Genomic DNA, 14,782 nt, shown 5'->3' on the forward strand with positions numbered 1-14,782 from the left:
GCAGCATCTATAGGGAGAAGCACTGTCGACTTTTCGGGCAATGAAATGAAGGGTCTTGGCCCGAAAAGTCGACAGTGCTTCTCCTTATAGATGCTGCCTGGCCTGCTGTGTTCTACCAGCATTTTGTGTGTGTTGTTGATGGTATGAACGCTGATTTCTCAAACCTGGTAATTGCCCTCTCCCCTCTCCTTCACCTTAAGGAGGGGTGAAGCCATAGGGCTATTTGGCCGGTGTACAATACCAAGTCTTTCCACGTTGGCAAACTCAGCCTTCGCGGTTGCCAGCTTTTCTGGGTCCAGTCTACACGCTCAGGAATGGACCAGCGGGCCAGTAGAAATGTGGTTCTTGACCTGATGTTTTGTGCCTGTAATGGAGAATGTGGGCTTGGTGAGGTTTGGGGACTTGCCCAGCATTCGGGTAAACTCACATGTGGTGGTGCATGCGCTTGACTCAGTTGTGGAGAACTTACTGGGGGAGCAGGGTAACAACACAAAGTCCTTGACATCCACAAGCCAGTAGTTCTTAGGATCAACGAACAGACTTCGGGCACACGGGAAATCTGAAGCGAGCAGAGGTCTGGCCACTATAACGAGTACCAAGTCCCATGTGTGATGTCACCCACTGAAGCAGAACATCACCCATCATATCCCGTAAGTCTGGATCCTGCTGCCGTTGGCGGCCTCCAGTGTGGTTTTGTTGCTCTTTGCCTTCTCATCAATAGACGATGCTGGCAGCACACTCACCTGTGTCACACAGGAAGCATCACCCTGAAACGTAATGAACAATAAACGACTCTGGCAGCTGGAACCCAGTGTTCACAGATCTCTGGTGTCCCAATGTGCTGGCACTGTTGAAGATGCAAGACGGTCGACACTAGTGAGCGCGGTAAAAACACAGACTCAGCAGGCTCTGTTTCGCAGTCACGGCCATCCTCTCATTGGGGGCCTTGCTGACCGGGCTTACTGAGGCAGAGAAAGGAGGAGGAATGATGCACTGCTGTCTGGCTAAGTGTGGACTATCAGCCATTTTAGCAAGCTTCCTATAGTCCTTCACGGGTGTATTAGCAAGGACTGCGTAAACTTCATCAGATGTTCGCTGCATGTAGAGTTCTTTAAAGATAAAACAAGGGTGGTGATTTCCCAGGAGAGACAGCATGTGATCCATTAGCTCTGACGGCTTACCATCGCCAAGACCGGGCAAGGAGAGCAACTGTTTGCTGCAAAAGTCCGTAAAAGGTGAGTTTTCAGAGATCGGTATTTATCGTGTTCAGGCAGGTGTTCTAGTAGACTCACCACTCTCGTAGCCACAGAGTTGCTGAGTGACACTACCACATTGAAATATTTGGTGTTGTCAATATTTGTTGCCGCGTTAACAAGGTCTCCAGAGAGAAATACTGGTAGACATGAAGTAGTCTCTTTACTGGACAAAATACTGGCATCATATTGAGACCCTTTCAGAGTAAAAGGTGTCCTTGACACAACACTACATGACATTTATATGGTAAAGATCAAAGAGCAATTCAGGACAATTCCAGATTTATAATATTTCCTTTGAACTACGCACAACTTTTATTCTTCCCTCTTTGTACCCATCCACAGACACCCTAATATTCAATTTAAATCAGCGTAGTCTGGTCATCCAATTAACTGCAGATCACAGTTCTTGGAACCCATTGTTCACAGCTGTATTTTCGATTTAATGCACAGTTCATATTAATATTTGAAGACTGGTGGCAGAAGTCAAATGCTGAAGTTGTCTGCTATATGTGTCAACTCCTAAAACACTCCAACAATACTCTGAGATAAAATATGAAGACAACCTGTGCAAATAATACTGAGAACACAAATTCTAAATGTTTTTGAAACTGAAACATTCGATGGCAGAATCAGTACAGAGTAGTGGTGAGTGAAGTTATCCATGGTGGTTCAGGAGCTTGATGGTTGTAGGGTAATTTATTGCCTAACAAATTCAAACCTACGAGTGATGAGTAGTGTATCACCTTAACCCATTGACCACATCATCTGTCGTTAAACGATTCTCTTCTATACCCCAATCCAACAACAGCTACCATGGTGGGATTTGAACTCGGGCCTGTGAATTTCTATCCCAGAGTTTCCATATCGGTAGTCATTTAACTTATCCACTACAGGATATCCACACATTCATGGAGCAAACATACAAACTCTTTACAGACAGTGGCGGGAATTGAACCCCAATTGACTTTGCTGGAGCTGTATATCATTCTGCTCACTACTACACCCATTTCTTGCAAGCATTTACAGGGAAAAGAGAAATATAGAATTTATGAAAACTACATAATTGAAGATAAATGCCATTGGGAAAAATAAGGACAACAACCATTCCTAAACCTGGTGGCGTGGGACCTGAAGCTTCAGTACCTCCTGTCGGATGGCAGTAACAAGGAGAGGGCATGACCTGTATTTTATTTGTATATAAATCCACCATCCTGCATGTTTGTTTTAACCACTTTCTCAATCTACCCAGTCAGAGACTTAAAGAACCACATTTATTCACCCACAGATCTCTGTTATTGCATCCCTTTTTGGAATTGTTCTCATAAAACACTTCACATTTCTCAACATTAAATTTGCCTGTTATTCCACCAACCTTGTTTCTCCACAAGGTCTTCTACTGCTCCCTTCGCAGTTTATCATAGCTCCTATTTTTATGCCATCTGCAAATCTGGAAATTTTGCCCTGTAAAAAGTTAAAAACTATTAATATATCTAGGCAGTCCCTGAGTTGTGCAAAGGTTGTATTACTGAGAACTGTTCTGTAAATTAATTTCTTCATAATTCAAAAATCTGTTTTGTATAGCATCCCACATCAACTGCCTTCGTAACCTCTTCAAAAAACTCCAACAACTTTGTGAGACAGGATCATGTACATGAAGCCACAATGACTATCCCTCAGTAAGGCCATGGCTTTCCAGATGCACCAAAATCCATCAATAAACCTCGCCTCCTGGCAGAAGATCAGCGCAGTCTGCTGGAACCTTCCCTGAGCTTAAAGAAGACGACTTGCTCCCCTCAAAGTCTTTGCATTAAGATTTTGGCGCGATTTTTAAAAATTACGTTGGGAGAAGATAACTTGTGGCCAAGGTTTCAAGGAGCACTCACGCATTTTTACTCAAATAGTCTTGCACATATACAAGAGAGGATAGCCAAGCTTTAATTAACTAAATAACAGAGCACTTCTAATTGGAGAGCTCCGGATTTAAGAAGATTATGAGAAAATCCACCGTCTCACTGATCTTATATTTATAATCCGAGAGAAGCCACACAAACGTAATTTCCACATGGTAAGGCTACTTCTAAAACATATGCGCTGCAATACACTCGGACTACATCTCCCAGAAAGCTCAGCTCGTGAACGAGCTTACGTCAGGACGCAAGCCGCCGCCATTACTTGGTGTGTGTGTGTGTGTGAGCGCGGTGGCCAGGTCCCGGGTCTGACACCGAGGTGTGCTCGGTGTCGGCAAGCGAGGTGAGCGGTAGCTGCACGGAAACGAAGAACGGCAGGGCTTGGCTCGGAGTACGGCGTCACGACAAGGGCCCAGACAAGCGGTCGCCGGGGCTGCAAGCTGCCCGCGGCAGAGGGGGAGGCGGCGAGGCCTGGCGAGCACGGGCAGCTGGTAAACACAAGCCGGGACAACACGTGGCTGCGAGTGGCGGCCGGCCGAGTCTTGAGAGAGTCTTGAGGGTCGTCAGAGAGAGAGAGGGAGGGACGGGACAGGACAGGGAGGTAAAGCCTGGCGGAATGAGGGAAGTGGAGGTGGAGGCGGGGTCTCAGTGGATCTGGAGAAGGGGCAGGAGGGTAGGAACCTGGGATGTCGGTGGGCGCTCCATCTGTTGTCGAGAACTGGAGTTTGGGAGTTGAGTCTGTGAGGGGGGAAAGAGGGCATGGGGATGTGACGGTGGGTGTGGGTTGTGATTGGATACGACGGTGGGAATTGGGGGTTTTTATTGGATCTGATGGTGGGGGTGTGGGTTGTGATTGGATCTGTCGGTGGGGAGTGGGTTGTCATTGGATCTGACAGGGTGGACTTATGTCGCGATTGGATTTGACAGTGGGACTGGGTTGTGATTGGATCTGACGGTGGGGGTGTGGGTTGTGATTGGATCTGACATTGGGAGTGGGTTGTGATTGGATCTGACTGTCGGGGTATGGTTTGTGATTGGAGCTGTCGGTGGGATTGTGGGTTGTCATTGGATCTGTCAGTGGGGAGTGGGTTGTGATTGGATCTGACGGTGGGGGTGTGGGTTGTGATTGGAGCTGACGGTGGGAGTGTGGGTTGTCATTGGATCTGTCAGTGGGGAGTGGGTTGTCATTGGATCTGAGAGTGGGGAGTGGGTTTTGATTGGATCTGATGATCTGGGTGGGGAGTGGGTTGTAATTGGATCTGACAGTGGGGTGTGGGTTTTGATTGGATCTGATGGTGGGTGGTTTTTGATTGGATCTGATGGTGGGAGTGGGTTGTGATTGGATCTGACCTGATGCTGGAGAGTGGGGGTGGTGATCAGATCTGACGGTGGGGAGGGGGTTGTGATCAGACCTGACAGTGGGGGTGTGGGTTGTGAATGGATCTGGCAGTGGGGAGTGGGGGTTATGATTGGATCTGATGCTGGGGAGTGGGGGTTGAGACTGGATCTGACTGTGGGGAGTGGGGGTTGTGATTGGATCTGATGGTGGGGTGTGGGTTTTGATTGGATCTGATGGTGGGTGGTTTTTGATTGGATCTGATGGTGGGAGTGGGTTTGATTGGATCTGATGGTGGGAGTGGGTTGTGATTGGATCTGACGGTGGGAGTGTGGATTGTCATTGGATCTGTCTGTGGGGAGTGGGTTGTGATTGGATCTGACGGTGGGAGTGGGTTTTGATTGGATCTGTTGGTGGGAGTGGGTTGTGATTGGATCCAACGACGGAAGTGGTTTGTGATTGGATCTGACGGTGGGAGTGGGTTGTGATTGGATCTGACGGTGGGAGTGTGGGTTGTGATTGGATCTGACGGTGGGGGTGTGGGTTGTGATTGGATCTGACGGTGGGGGTGTGGGTTGTGATTGGAGCTGACGGTGGGAGTGTGGGTTGTCATTGGATCTGTCAGTGGGGAGTGGGTTGTCATTGGATCTGAGAGTGGGGAGTGGGTTTTGATTGGATCTGATGATCTGGGTGGGGAGTGGGTTGTAATTGGATCTGACAGTGGGGTGTGGGTTTTGATTGGATCTGATGGTGGGTGGTTTTTGATTGGATCTGATGGTGGGAGTGGGTTGTGATTGGATCTGACCTGATGCTGGAGAGTGGGGGTGGTGATCAGATCTGACGGTGGGGAGGGGGTTGTGATCAGACCTGACAGTGGGGGTGTGGGTTGTGAATGGATCTGGCAGTGGGGGTCGTGATTGGGTCTGACGGTGGTAGTGGTTTGTGATTGGATCTGACCTTCGGGAGGTGGTTGTGATTGTATCTGACAGTGGGGGTGTGGGTTGTGATTGGATCTGACGGTGGGGAGTGGGGTTTATGATTGTATCTGATGCTGGGGAGTGGGGTTTGTGATTGGATCTGATGCTGGGGAGGGGGTTGAGACTGGATCTGACGGTGGGGAGTGGGGGTTGAGTGGATCTGACGGTGGGGAGTGGGGGTTGTGATTCGATCTGATGCTGGGGAGTGTGGGTTGTGATTGGATTTGGCGGTGGGACTGGGTTGTGATTGTACCTGATGGTGGGGAGTGGGGGTTATGATTGGATCTGATGCTGGGGAGTGGGGGTTGTCAATAGATCTGACGGTGGGGAGAGGGTTGAGACTGGATCTGTCGGTGGGGAGGGGGTTTTGATTGGATCTGACGGTGGGGAGGGGATTGTCATTGGATCTGACGGTTTGATTTGTTTATGATTGGATCTGACAGTGGGGGTCGTGATTGAGTCTGACGGTGGTAGTGGTTTGTGATTGGATCTGACCTTCGGGAGGTGGTTGTGATTGTATCTGACAGTGGGGGTGTGGGTTTTGATTGGATCTGATGGTGGGAGTGGGTTGTGATTGGATCTGACGGTGGGAGTGGGGATTGTGATCGGATCTGACGGTGGGGAGTGGGGGTTGTGATCGGATCTGACGGTGGAGAGTGGGTTGTGATCGGATCTGACGGTGGAGAGTGGGGGTTATGATTGGATCTAATGCTGGGGAGTGGGGGTTGAGACTGGATCTGACGGTGGGGAGTGGGGGTTATGATTTGTTCTGATGCTGGGGAGTGGGGGTTGAGACTGGATCTGACAGTGGGGCGTGGGGGTTGGGATCGGATCTGACGGTGGAAGTGGGTTGTGAATGAATCTGACAGTGGGGAGTGGGGGTTATGATTGGATCTGATGCTGGGGAGTGGGGGTTGTGATTGGATCTGATGCTGGGGAGTGTGGGTTGTGATTGGATTTGGCGGTGGGACTGGGTTGTGATTGTACCTGATGGTGGGGAGTGGGGGTTATGATTGGATCTGATGCTGGGGAGTGGGGGTTGTGATTGGATCTGATGCTGGGGAGTGTGGGTTGTGATTGGATTTGGCGGTGGGACTGGGTTGTGATTGTACCTGATGGTGGGGAGTGGGGGTTATGATTGGATCTGATGCTGGGGAGTGGGGGTTGTGATTGGATCTGATGCTGGGGAGTGGGGGTTATGATTGGATCTGATGCTGGGGAGTGGGGGTTTTGATTGGATCTGACGGTGGGGAGGGGATTGTCATTGGATCTGACGGTTTGATTTATTTATGATTGGATCTGACAGTGGGGGTCGTGATTGAGTCTGACGGTGGTAGTGGTTTGTGATTGGATCTGACCTTCGGGAGGTGGTTGTGATTGTATCTGACAGTGGGGGTGTGGGTTTTGATTGGATCTGATGGTGGGAGTGGGTTGTGATTGGATCTGACTGTGGAGGTGTGGGTTGTGATTGGATCTGACGGTGGGAGTGGGGATTGTGATCGGATCTGACGGTGGGGAGTGGGGGTTGTGATCGGATCTGACGGTGGAGAGTGGGTTGTGATCGGATCTGACGGTGGAGAGTGGGGGTTATGATTGGATCTGATGCTGGGGAGTGGGGGTTGAGACTGGATCTGACGGTGGGGAGTGGGGGTTATGATTTGTTCTGATGCTGGGGAGTGGGGATTGAGACTGGATCTGACAGTGGGGCGTGGGGGTTGGGATCGGATCTGACGGTGGAAGTGGGTTGTGAATGAATCTGACAGTGGGGAGTGGGGGTTATGATTGGATCTGATGCTGGGGAGTGGGGGTTGTGATTGGATCTGATGCTGGGGAGTGGGGGTTGAGACTGGATCTGACGGTGGGGAGTGGGGGTTATGATTTGATCTGATGCTGGGGAGTGGGGGTTGAGACTGGATCTGACAGTGGGGCGTGGGGGTTGGGATCGGATCTGATGGTGGAAGTGGGTTGTGAATGGATCTGACAGTGGGGAGTGGGGGTTATGATTTGATCTGATGCTGGAGAGTGGGGGTTGTGATCAGATCTGATGGGGAGAGGGGGTTGTGATCATACCTGACAGTGGGGGTGTGGGTTGTGAATGGATCTGGCAGTGGGGAGTGGGGGTTATGATTGGATCTGATGCTGGGGAGTGGGGGTTGAGACTGGATCTAACTGTGGGGAGTGTGGGTTCTGATTGGATCTGATGGTGGAGAGTGGGTTGTGATCGGATTTGATGGTGGCGAGTGGGGGTTTTGATCGGATCTGACGGTGGGGAGGGGATTGTTTCGGATCTGACTGGGGAGAGTGGGTTGTAATTGGATCTGACGGTGGGATTGGGTTGTGATTGTATCTGACAGTGGGGAGTGGGGGGTTATGATTGGATCTGATGTGGGGCGTGTGTGTTGTGATTGGATCTGACGGAGGGGTGTGGGTTTTGATTAGATCTGACGGTGTGGAGTGGGTTTTGATTGGATCTGACAGTGGGAGTGGGTTTTGATTGGATCTGACGGTGGGGAGTGGGTTTTGATTGGATCTGACTTGGGAGTGGGGTTGTGATTAGATCTGACGGTGGGGAGTGGGATTGTGATTGGATCTGACGGTGGGGAGTGGGTTTTGATTGGATCTGACTGTGGGGAGTGTGGGTTTTGATTGTATCTGACGGTGGGGAGTGGGTTGAGATTGTATCTGACGTTGGGAGAGGGCTTTGATTGGATCTGATGGTGGGAGTGGGTTGTGATTGGATCTGACTGTGGGGAGTGTGGTTTGTGATTGGATCTGATGGTGGGGTGGGGGGGGTGTGATTGCATCCGATGGTGGAAGTGGGTTTTGATTGGATCCGACAACGGGAGTGGGTTGTGATTGGATCTGACAGTGGGACTGGGTTGTGATTGGATCTGACGGTGGGACTGGGTTGTGATTGGATCTGACGGTGGGACTGGGTTGTGATTGGATCTGACGGTGGGACTGGGTTGTGATTGGATCTGACGGTGGGACTGGGTTGTGATTGGATCTGACGGTGGGACTGGGTTGTGATTGGATCTGACGGTGGGACTGGGTTGTGATTGGATCTGACGGTGGGACTGGGTTGTGATTGGATCAGACGGAGGGGTGTGGGTTTTGATTAGATCTGACGGTGTGGAGTGGGTTTTGATTAGATCTGACGGTGTGGAGTGGGTTTTGATTAGATCTGACGGTGGGGAGTGGGTTTTGATTGGATCTGACTGTTGGAGTGGGTTGTGATTGGATCTGACTGTGGGGAGTGTGGGTTATGAATGGATCTGATGGTGGGGAGTGGGTTGAGATTGTATCTGACAGTGGGGAGTGGGGATTGTGATTGAATCTGACGGTGGGACTGGGTTGTGATTGGATCCGACAATGGGAGTGGGTTGTGATTGGATCTGACAGTGGGGAGTGGGGGGTTATGATTGGATCTGATGTGGGGCGTGTGGGTTATGATTGGATCTGACTGTGGGGAGTGTGGGTTATGATTGTATCTGACGGTGGGGAGTGGGTTGAGATTGTATTTGACGGTGGGACTGGGTTGTGATTGGATCCGACAATGGGAGTGGGTTGTGATTGGATCTGACAGTGGGGAGTGGGGGGTTATGATTGGATCTGATGTGGGGCGTGTGGGTTGTGATTGGATCAGACGGAGGGGTGTGGGTTTTGATTAGATCTGACTGTTGGAGTGGGTTGTGATTGGATCTGACTGTGGGGAGTGTGGGTTATGAATGGATCTGACTGTGGGGAGTGTGGGTTATGAATGGATCTGATGGTGGGGAGTGGGTTGAGATTGTATCTGACAGTGGGGATTGTGATTGAATCTGACTGTGGGGAATGGGGGTTATGATTGGATCTGACTGTGGGGAGTGTGGGTTATGATTGTATCTGACGGTGGGGAGTGGGTTGAGATTGTATCTGACGGTGGGACTGGGTTGTGATTGGATCTGACGGTGGGTGGGTTGTGATTGGATCTGACAGTGGGGAGTGGGGGGTTATGATTGGATCTGATGTGGGGCGTGTGGGTTGTGATTAGATGTGACGGTGGGGAGTGGGTTTTGATTGGATCTGACTGTTGGAGTGGGTTGTGATTGGATCTGACTGTGGGGAGTGTGGGTTATGAATGGATCTGATGGTGGGGAGTGGGTTGAGATTGTATCTGACAGTGGGGAGTGGGGATTGTGATTGAATCTGACTGTGGGGAATGGGGGTTATGATTGGATCTGACTGTGGGGAGTGTGGGTTATGATTGTATCTGACGGTGGGGAGTGGGTTGAGATTGTATCTGACGGTGGGACTGGGTTGTGATTGGATCTGACGGTGGGACTGGGTTGTGATTGGATCTGACAGTGGGGAGTGGGGGGTTATGATTGGATCTGATGTGGGGCGTGTGGGTTGTGATTGGATCAGACGGAGGGGTGTGGGTTTTGATTAGATCTGACTGTTGGAGTGGGTTTTGATTAGATCTGACGGTGGGGAGTGGGTTGTGATTGGATCTGACTGTGGGGAGTGGGGGGTTATGATTGGATCTGACTGTGGGGAGTGTGGGTTATGATTGTATCTGACGGTGGGGAGTGGGTTGAGATTGTATCTGACGGTGGAAGTGGGTTTTGATTGGATCCGACAATGGGAGTGGGTTGTGATTGGATCTGACGGTGGGGAGTGGGTTGAGATTGTATCTGACGGTGGGACTGGGTTGTGATTGGATCTGACGGTGGGACTGGGTTGTGATTGTACCTGATGGTGGGGAGTGGGGGTTATGATTGGATCTGATGCTGGGGAGTGGGGGTTGTGATTGGATCTGATGCTGGGGAGTGGGGGTTATGATTGGATCTGATGCTGGGGAGTGGGGGTTTTGATTGGATCTGACGGTGGGGAGGGGATTGTCATTGGATCTGACGGTTTGATTTATTTATGATTGGATCTGACAGTGGGGGTCGTGATTGAGTCTGACGGTGGTAGTGGTTTGTGATTGGATCTGACCTTCGGGAGGTGGTTGTGATTGTATCTGACAGTGGGGGTGTGGGTTTTGATTGGATCTGATGGTGGGAGTGGGTTGTGATTGGATCTGACTGTGGAGGTGTGGGTTGTGATTGGATCTGACGGTGGGAGTGGGGATTGTGATCGGATCTGACGGTGGGGAGTGGGGGTTGTGATCGGATCTGACGGTGGAGAGTGGGTTGTGATCGGATCTGACGGTGGAGAGTGGGGGTTATGATTGGATCTGATGCTGGGGAGTGGGGGTTGAGACTGGATCTGACGGTGGGGAGTGGGGGTTATGATTTGTTCTGATGCTGGGGAGTGGGGATTGAGACTGGATCTGACAGTGGGGCGTGGGGGTTGGGATCGGATCTGACGGTGGAAGTGGGTTGTGAATGAATCTGACAGTGGGGAGTGGGGGTTATGATTGGATCTGATGCTGGGGAGTGGGGGTTGTGATTGGATCTGATGCTGGGGAGTGGGGGTTGAGACTGGATCTGACGGTGGGGAGTGGGGGTTATGATTTGATCTGATGCTGGGGAGTGGGGGTTGAGACTGGATCTGACAGTGGGGCGTGGGGGTTGGGATCGGATCTGATGGTGGAAGTGGGTTGTGAATGGATCTGACAGTGGGGAGTGGGGGTTATGATTTGATCTGATGCTGGAGAGTGGGGGTTGTGATCAGATCTGATGGGGAGAGGGGGTTGTGATCATACCTGACAGTGGGGGTGTGGGTTGTGAATGGATCTGGCAGTGGGGAGTGGGGGTTATGATTGGATCTGATGCTGGGGAGTGGGGGTTGAGACTGGATCTAACTGTGGGGAGTGTGGGTTCTGATTGGATCTGATGGTGGAGAGTGGGTTGTGATCGGATTTGATGGTGGCGAGTGGGGGTTTTGATCGGATCTGACGGTGGGGAGGGGATTGTTTCGGATCTGACTGGGGAGAGTGGGTTGTAATTGGATCTGACGGTGGGATTGGGTTGTGATTGTATCTGACAGTGGGGAGTGGGGGGTTATGATTGGATCTGATGTGGGGCGTGTGTGTTGTGATTGGATCTGACGGAGGGGTGTGGGTTTTGATTAGATCTGACGGTGTGGAGTGGGTTTTGATTGGATCTGACAGTGGGAGTGGGTTTTGATTGGATCTGACGGTGGGGAGTGGGTTTTGATTGGATCTGACTTGGGAGTGGGGTTGTGATTAGATCTGACGGTGGGGAGTGGGATTGTGATTGGATCTGACGGTGGGGAGTGGGTTTTGATTGGATCTGACTGTGGGGAGTGTGGGTTTTGATTGTATCTGACGGTGGGGAGTGGGTTGAGATTGTATCTGACGTTGGGAGAGGGCTTTGATTGGATCTGATGGTGGGAGTGGGTTGTGATTGGATCTGACTGTGGGGAGTGTGGTTTGTGATTGGATCTGATGGTGGGGTGGGGGGGGTGTGATTGCATCCGATGGTGGAAGTGGGTTTTGATTGGATCCGACAACGGGAGTGGGTTGTGATTGGATCTGACAGTGGGACTGGGTTGTGATTGGATCTGACGGTGGGACTGGGTTGTGATTGGATCTGACGGTGGGACTGGGTTGTGATTGGATCTGACGGTGGGACTGGGTTGTGATTGGATCTGACGGTGGGACTGGGTTGTGATTGGATCTGACGGTGGGACTGGGTTGTGATTGGATCTGACGGTGGGACTGGGTTGTGATTGGATCTGACGGTGGGACTGGGTTGTGATTGGATCAGACGGAGGGGTGTGGGTTTTGATTAGATCTGACGGTGTGGAGTGGGTTTTGATTAGATCTGACGGTGTGGAGTGGGTTTTGATTAGATCTGACGGTGGGGAGTGGGTTTTGATTGGATCTGACTGTTGGAGTGGGTTGTGATTGGATCTGACTGTGGGGAGTGTGGGTTATGAATGGATCTGATGGTGGGGAGTGGGTTGAGATTGTATCTGACAGTGGGGAGTGGGGATTGTGATTGAATCTGACGGTGGGACTGGGTTGTGATTGGATCCGACAATGGGAGTGGGTTGTGATTGGATCTGACAGTGGGGAGTGGGGGGTTATGATTGGATCTGATGTGGGGCGTGTGGGTTATGATTGGATCTGACTGTGGGGAGTGTGGGTTATGATTGTATCTGACGGTGGGGAGTGGGTTGAGATTGTATTTGACGGTGGGACTGGGTTGTGATTGGATCCGACAATGGGAGTGGGTTGTGATTGGATCTGACAGTGGGGAGTGGGGGGTTATGATTGGATCTGATGTGGGGCGTGTGGGTTGTGATTGGATCAGACGGAGGGGTGTGGGTTTTGATTAGATCTGACTGTTGGAGTGGGTTGTGATTGGATCTGACTGTGGGGAGTGTGGGTTATGAATGGATCTGACTGTGGGGAGTGTGGGTTATGAATGGATCTGATGGTGGGGAGTGGGTTGAGATTGTATCTGACAGTGGGGATTGTGATTGAATCTGACTGTGGGGAATGGGGGTTATGATTGGATCTGACTGTGGGGAGTGTGGGTTATGATTGTATCTGACGGTGGGGAGTGGGTTGAGATTGTATCTGACGGTGGGACTGGGTTGTGATTGGATCTGACGGTGGGTGGGTTGTGATTGGATCTGACAGTGGGGAGTGGGGGGTTATGATTGGATCTGATGTGGGGCGTGTGGGTTGTGATTAGATGTGACGGTGGGGAGTGGGTTTTGATTGGATCTGACTGTTGGAGTGGGTTGTGATTGGATCTGACTGTGGGGAGTGTGGGTTATGAATGGATCTGATGGTGGGGAGTGGGTTGAGATTGTATCTGACAGTGGGGAGTGGGGATTGTGATTGAATCTGACTGTGGGGAATGGGGGTTATGATTGGATCTGACTGTGGGGAGTGTGGGTTATGATTGTATCTGACGGTGGGGAGTGGGTTGAGATTGTATCTGACGGTGGGACTGGGTTGTGATTGGATCTGACGGTGGGACTGGGTTGTGATTGGATCTGACAGTGGGGAGTGGGGGGTTATGATTGGATCTGATGTGGGGCGTGTGGGTTGTGATTGGATCAGACGGAGGGGTGTGGGTTTTGATTAGATCTGACTGTTGGAGTGGGTTTTGATTAGATCTGACGGTGGGGAGTGGGTTGTGATTGGATCTGACTGTGGGGAGTGTGGGTTATGAATGGATCTGATGGTGGGGAGTGGGTTGAGATTGTATCTGACAGTGGGGAGTGGGGATTGTGATTGAATCTGACTGTGGGGAATGGGGGTTATGATTGGATCTGACTGTGGGGAGTGTGGGTTATGATTGTATCTGACGGTGGGGAGTGGGTTGAGATTGTATCTGACGGTGGAAGTGGGTTTTGATTGGATCCGACAATGGGAGTGGGTTGTGATTGGATCTGACGGTGGGACTGGGTTGTGATTGGATCTGACGGTGGGACTGGGTTGTGATTGGATCTGACGGTGGATTTGACGGTGGGACTGGGTTGTGATTGGATCTGATGGTGGGACTGGGTTGTGATTGGATCTGACAGTGGGGAGTGGGGGGTTATGATTGGATCTGACTGTGGGGAGTGTGGGTTATGATTGTATCTGACGGTGGGGAGTGGGTTGAGATTGTATCTGACGGTGGAAGTGGGTTTTGATTGGATCCGACAATGGGAGTGGGTTGTGATTGGATCTGACAGTGGGACTGGGTTGTGATTGGATCTGACGGTGGGACTGGGTTGTGATTGGATCTGACGGTGGGACTGGGTTGTGATTGGATCTGACGGTGGGACTGGGTTGTGATTGGATCTGACGGTGGATTTGACGGTGGGACTGGGTTGTGATTGGATCTGATGGTGGGACTGGGTTGTGATTGGATCTGACGGTGGGACTGGGTTGTGATTGGATCTGACTGTGGGGAGTGGGGGTTATGATTGGATCTGACTGTGGGGAGTGGGGGTTATGAATGGATCTGACGGTGGGGAGTGGGGGTTGTGATCGGATCTGACGGTGGGGAGTGGGTTGTGATCGGATCTGACGGTGGAGAGTGGGGGTTATGATTGGATCTGATGCTGGGGAGTGGGGGTTGTGATTGGATCTGATGCTGGGGAGTGGGGGTTGAGACTGGATCTGACGGTGGGGAGTGGGGGTTATGATTTGATCTGATGCTGGGGAGTGGGGGTTGAGACTGGATCTGACAGTGGGGCGTGGGGGTTGGGATCGGATCTGACGGTGGAAATGGGTTGTGAATGGATCTGACAGTGGGGAGTGGGGGTTATGATTTGATCTGATGCTGGGGAGTGGGGGTTGAGACTGGATCTAACTGTGGGGAGTGTGGGTTCTGATTGGATCTGATG

At 51.2% G+C, this 14,782-nt stretch overlaps 1 protein-coding gene across 3 annotated transcripts in view; it reads left to right on the plus strand.

Moving 5' to 3' along the window:
• Positions 1-3,417: 3,417 nt before the first annotated feature.
• The window catches only part of LOC132377945 (DDB1- and CUL4-associated factor 1-like), a 98,757-nt gene continuing 87,392 nt past the window's right edge, over positions 3,418-14,782 (plus strand). For all 3 annotated transcript variants that reach the window (XM_059944451.1, XM_059944453.1, XM_059944454.1), the window contains exon 1: positions 3,418-3,654. The gene's annotated coding sequence lies outside the window, so the exon portion shown is untranslated. The remainder of the gene's footprint in view (positions 3,655-14,782) is intronic.

Source organism: Hypanus sabinus, chromosome 19 (genome assembly GCF_030144855.1).
Source record: "Hypanus sabinus isolate sHypSab1 chromosome 19, sHypSab1.hap1, whole genome shotgun sequence".
In the NCBI taxonomy this organism is placed as follows: Eukaryota; Metazoa; Chordata; class Chondrichthyes; order Myliobatiformes; family Dasyatidae; genus Hypanus; species Hypanus sabinus.